Genomic DNA, 7,080 nt, shown 5'->3' on the forward strand with positions numbered 1-7,080 from the left:
ATATTATTTAAAAAAATAACACTATATAGCCGTTCTCAAAATAATAACCGAAAATATATATATATATATATATATATATATATATATGATTTTTGGATCAGCCTGCTCCAATCTTTTTGCGTGGAAGTTACACCAGGTACCCATTTTTAACCCCGCCGTTTAAAATATATCCAAAGTTTACGAGTTATTTAAAGATTAGCCAATTTGCTAAAACTTTAAGGATACGACGCCTAAAAGTTAAAATCTCAAAATTCAAACTACATGATATTGTGTCCTAAAGTTCGAAAATCGTGTCCAGAAGCTCTCTTATGTCCTAAATTTCAAATTAGCACTTGTAAAATTCAGGATACTAGATCATGATTTTCAAATTTAGGATACTTAATCCTGAAATTTAGGTAAATTGAATAATCTTTAAGATATATTATAAATTGTGAATATATTTTAAAGAGTTGGTTTAAAATTGGCTGTTGGTGCACATCTCCCTCTTTTTGCTATCATCGCCCCAATAAAAGCTGGAGTATAACATGTGCTTCCTTTTTTTAAAATCTCTTATTCCCGATTTATGTAATTTATTTTCTTTTTCAGTTTGTCAAAAAATATATATTATATATATACATTTTTTATCTTTAATGAAATAATTATAACTAAATAAATATCTATTGACTTATTTTGAAACACTAGTTTCGAAAGATTTTCTTTCCTTTTTAGATTTTGTGCTCAATCAATTAATACTACATAAATTAGTATTAATTTAATGTGTCCTAAAGTCAAAATTTAATGCGTGACCTAATATTTAAAAAATAATTGTAATATATATTTTTATTTAAAATCTATTTTTCTAGCTTTTTGAGATATAAAGTTGATAAACATTTTTATAATCAATTTCTTCAAATAATTCCCTTTAAGTTGATAACCGCCAACATTATTCTATAAGTATATCAATTAAATTATTATCTTCTACTTGTAATATTTCACTTAACAATTATAAAATCCTATAAACCTATTAATTTTAAAGAATGGGCCCCCCTAAATTTGGGGGCTAATACATAAGCCTTACTAGCTACTCCATAACATAAGAGCCTGCCGTGGACTGAGGGAATATTTTATGAGGATTTTTACCAAGCTATACAATAATAGAAATATATTTATCACTTTTATTTAGGTTCCTTATTAATTACTTGGTATATTTATATTTACAAGTTATATACAAAATCATAAAAAAGAAGAAAATTCAAGATCTCTTAAATTTTGTCTATCAATTACATGACACTCACGCCCCCTCATTTCCAATAACGCCTACATTTAATATTCTGTTCCTTTTCCAAAGGAATTCAAAAATATTCTGTCATAATTTTTTTTATACATATTCTGCAAAAATTGTCGATTCTTTTTCTATTCCAAAACTTTTCAAACCCAATTTCTCTTTCTTACTAATCATCTAAAATCTCTCTTTTTTATTGACACATTGCAGACGAAATACGGAATATTACTCTAGAACTAAGTTACTGGTAAGTTTGAATCTTGTTTTCTTCCTTTCTAAAATATTTATTGTATGTGACTTGTATATCATACATCAATACCCAAAATAATACTTGATATAATACAAATACAATTGAATGATTTAAGGAATTTTGATGTAAAAAAAAAGAGAGAGAAGAGGAGAGGATAAAAAAAGAAAGGATGTAATTGAATCCCTTAATTGTAGGGACTAATAATGGGTTGGGAGCAATCGACATAACTTGTAAGAAAAACCTAGATACTTATTAAAAATTACAAAACATAGAGAACATAAGTAAATAAATTTCTAATATAGTATAGCTAGGTAAAGATTAATATTTTATAAGGACATATCATTAATATTACTTTAATGAAACTTACTCTTTTAAAAGTACAACTTTTACAGCTTTGTGAGTGGTAAAAATACAACTTTTACAGTTTGGTGAAATTCTTACTCGTTTTAAAAGCGGTGGCTTGGAATATAGCTCTTTTCTTTTAAGTCAATATCACACTTGTTCTCCTTTGTACTAAGTAGGATTTGAAAAGCTGGACAAAGTAATATTATTTTCATTTCTTGTCAAATATTTTCGATTCAATTGAAAATACGACCGTAATTAAACGCATCAAAAACATGAAGAGATTAAACATAAATGTTTTCAGGAAATACCAATATAGAAACGACATGGGAGCACGTGCACCCGGTCATCCTAAGGCAGGCTACATAGAAATGACATCAAATAGTTACTCTGAAAAGCTGTAATTTAAGAACTAGCCAATGTGTTTTGAATTTTAGTTTTTCGATTACTTTTTAGAACAAAAATGACATGAGTTGTCCTAAAATTAAGATGTTTAATTTATAATTTCAAGATAAAAATAAGTATTGGATAATCTCTAAATGACATCTTTGAGAATGACTATTTGTGTACTTGGTTGCTCTTTAAGACCAAGCAGATTTGTTAACAAAAAAGATTATGAGTTCTCAGGATTTTCGTCTCATTTTCGAGTTAGTGTGTTGAATCTCTTTCTGTGGCTATAGTTAGTACAAGGAATATTAATTCAGTGGCAAGATATATAGAGGAATATATAGAGGACAATCAACAAGATTTTATAGTTGTCCTATATATATATTCCTCTTAACTATAAAAATCTTGTTGATTGTCCTCTATATATTCCTCTATCTTTCCCACGCTCTAGATTGAAGGGAGATTTTGAGCAGTATATCCAAGTTATATATAGGCTAGCTTGGGAAAGTTGAACAGTCACTTGCAGAATTAGGACCCAGAAGGCAGGTGATAAATACATGGCAAAATTAATAATTACTACTAGTAATTAAGTTGGTTAAATAGATATTTGGAAGTAGCTTGTGTTCTTTATGAAAACCCTAACTCCCCCCTATAAAGGGGGGAAAGGGACACTATACACACATTTCTCTGGTTCTTATACTATGTCACATACTCAATATACACGCTAACATTAAATAAAAAACGAGTTTATATATCCTTTAATTCCGATATATATGAATAAAACACAGCATAAACCAAATATAATGGAAAATAAGAAAAGGAATAGAATTCATATGCATAATTATAAGGAAACTTACTAGCTAACATATAGATTTCATTATATATTTTATAGCTGTGATTTTGTCCTAAATCCAAATGGTTGTTATAACTGCAAAGGGATCCATGAACTATATATGGAACAGTCTTAAATCCAAAAGAGAATATAAACTAGTGAAGACATATAAAGGAAACCATGAATGGAAAACTTCCCTGCAATTTGACCTAAAAACTATCGAGACGGATAATATATATATTCTTCAAACAAATACACATCAAATTAGTAAACATGATTAATAAAAATTCTATGGTAGCAAAGAAAAGGTACTGATATATATAATCAAGATACAACGACTTAAAAACACACTTGGATTAACAGCTTAAAAGAGTTTTATTTGCAAAGCAACTTATTGTAAAACAGAAGACAAGATAAATTAAAAACAATAATTACAGTATTCGAAAAAAAAAAGTGATACCAACTTCGAACAAGAAAATACCTATTTGTTTTCTTGATTTACAAGGAGCTATATATATAGCTAGCTGTGAATGAGAATATCTTCCTTTGTGCTGCTAGAAAATGTGTGTGAGGAATGAAGCCTGGTCCGAGATCACTCCAAAATGTCTCACTGAATTAGATTACTACTTTTAGCTAAAAAGCAAAAACACTCCGAAAATACACACACAAATTTAAAAAATAAAAAAGAGAGAGAGGAGAAAAAGTAAAAGATTGATTAAGATTTAGACTAAAAGAATCAAAAACCCCAAAAAATCAAAGGGTAAAGAAGAAGAAGAAGAAGAAGAAGAAGAAGAAGAAGAAGAAGAAGAAGAAGAAGAAGAAGAAGAAGAAGAAGAAGAAGAAGAAGAAGAAGAGACAAAAAGGAAATAGAAGGATCTTGGATCAGTCTTCATTCCAAACACTTCATTTTTCTTTGAATGATGATAATCTCATAATTTCAATTCTCTCTGCCTTTCTCATGATTTAGCAATGAAGAGCAAGCTATATATGCATATAAGAAGAAGAAGAAGAAGAAGAAGAAGAAGAAGAAGAAGAAGAAGAGACAAAAAGGAAATAGAAGGATCTTGGATCAGTCTTCATTCATTTTTCTTTGAATGATGATAATCTCATAATTTCAATTCTCTCTGCCTTTCTCATGATTTAGCAATGAAGAGCAAGCTATATATGCATATAAAGCTGCAGAGACTCGAATTCTCAATCAATTAAAGCTATGTACTCGTGGCGACACAAACGACAACATTATGTACTCTCTTCCTTTATTTTTTAGTGGTCCATTTTTACTAAGGAGGGAATAGTACTTTCAAAAAGAGAATAAATGAGCTTGTGAATAATTTTGAAATTCTAAAGAAAATGTTTCCAAAGAGAGTTCTGAAAGCATTTCAAAAAGAAAATGTTTTTTTCTAAAAACCAAAACCCTATTAGAGTACGTCATTTAATTCCACGCGATGTCCGGATGCACCTCAAATTCTTATTCCGATAACTTTATTCAGAAAAGTTTGGACAAATGAAAAGTTAACTTGTATATAATCTTCGTATTTTTGTACTCCTATGTATCAAATTTCAAGATTAAAACCCTAATTTTGTAACTAATAATTCCAAAAAATTTCATTCCCTTTCTACGAATATATTTCTGATAAGTTCTAGTTTCTAGGTGTGTGACAGTATGAAGTTGTACTTTTTCTCTTTTTTGTATTTTACAAATCTATTTATGGGTTTAAGTTAGACAGAAATGGTGCATGTGGAAGAGCACATGAAAGACAGGTCATGGAGATTTCTTTTGATAAAATAAAGAAAAGCTGATGAATTTTGGAGTCATTGAATTGTCTTGTTCTGTGACTTTTGGTTGAAGGGATAATTCAGATAGAGACAGTGCCTATTACAGCTATAACTTTTCTTTTGCAGTGCGCTGCCTCTGCTTATGGGAAAAGAATAAGAAATTTATGCACTGAAAACAAAGCAAAAAAAGAGGACAATGGGGAAATATGACGTAGGACATGGTCCTCCTATTAAATTGTGAAATTAATTTTACTCTATTGATGAGTGACTTTAACAGCTTGTTGTTTCGTAATATAATACTATATCGTATTGTAATATATTGTTATGATGTATATGCGGTTTAGATAGATTATATTGTTTGTCATTATTTTATGATATTATGTGTCGATAATATAAAAAATAAAATTATAATATTATAAAGATTTAGTAAGTTATGAGGTTAAACTATTATATAAAAAGGAGGAGTAGGATCAGAGACAGATCCAGAATTTCAAAAAAATGGGTGCACTATTGTGAAGAGCTGGATCTGGAATTTACATTTGACGAGTTTAACTTTAGTCTCTTACCATAAATCCACTACACTTTTAAAATTCTAGGTTTATATTGACGAGCTTGTAGCATGAGTATGCTGATGAAATCTGCCTCTCCCAAGTCTAGGACAATCTCTCATGATGTGCCTAATATCACCACACTCATAACAAACCCTTTGCAGGTCCGGCTGCTCATACTGAGTCTATGCCAGATAACTAGAATAACTATTATAAGAACCATGTGTCGGTGGTGCGTTAAAAGAACTTACTAGAACACTCCGAGTATTCTAAAATTATTTCCATGACCCCGCTGATACTGGAATGTAGAATTATTAAGGATGCGAGAACATCATTATCCCAAAGAAATCTCAACTCTTAATCATATACAAGTTTTGGAGAACCCTTCAATACCACATAAATACATCTCAGGCTAAAATTGATATAACACATGACCGTGCAATCTGATTGTTTATAGTGGACTCCCTTCACTTGGCGAGAAGCCATAGGACACAGTCCGATGATCCACAATACTAACCTTCATCGCTTGTACGACACTAATCATAAGACACCTTAAGACCTTTATTTGGCGCATGTCATCCTCGTGACAGTTAGACTCGCTTCCTCGAGTACCTTGGCTGCTAGTATGTACCCTCCGCTAAATAGAAATTCCATATGAACCACATAATCGCTAATACTACCAACTATCTTCAGATTTACATCCACCTCGTTACCCTACCACGATTGTGACGATTAGACAACTAATTAAACCTTCTTAAGAACGTACTTATCAACCAGGTATCAGAACGTGCAGCACCCTCATGTGCACAACTGAATGATCTCTCAATACTTCCGCATCCTCGATCTCGACGACACGTGGTAACAATGGTTGAGCAACCCTGGCTCCCTCATAACCCCTTTATAGTATCACGAACTGTTGGCGCATAGTTGATACCAAGTGCGCAACTTCATACACGAGTGAATGCAAAAGAACATAAGATATATGTTTCAAGCTAAATAAATGTCGCACGATAAGGAATGAAAGAAGTGGAGATTTTCCTACTAGCTGTGTAGCCTCTCGAAGATAAGTACAGACGTTTCCGTACCGATCCGCAAGACTCTACTAAACTCGTTCGTGACTCGTAGAACCTATGAACCTAAAGCTCTGATACCAACTTGTCACGACCCAAAATCCCACCACAGGGGTCGTGATGACACTTAGTCTCTAAGACTAAGTAAGCCGATTATAATTACAATTCAAGATAATTTTTTTTATATAAACCAACAGCAAAAATAATTACAAACAACCTCCCAAAACTGGTAATACTGAGTCACGAACTCTAACTAAATACATGAAATGATCTTAAGGATCGAATACTCAATACTGTTTGATTAATAATTAACAGTATAATAAAATGGAAAGACTCCAAGGGACTTCGACGACCAAAGAGCTCTACCTTGAATCCTTGCGATCACACTCTAACTCTGTCCGAGTCCGATATCTCCAATACTGGCTCTGTACAAAAATGTGCAGAAGTGTAGTATGAGTACACCACAGTTGGTACCCAATAAGTATCAAGACTAACCTTAGTGGAGTAGTGACGAGGTACAGTCAAGACACTCACTAGTCTAATAACATGTGTAATATAGCATACAAAAATAATAGGAAACAAATAACAATGATGATAATAATAATCAACCAGAA

This window comes from Nicotiana tabacum, chromosome 24 (assembly GCF_000715075.1).
Source record: "Nicotiana tabacum cultivar K326 chromosome 24, ASM71507v2, whole genome shotgun sequence".
NCBI lineage: Eukaryota > Viridiplantae > Streptophyta > Magnoliopsida > Solanales > Solanaceae > Nicotiana > Nicotiana tabacum.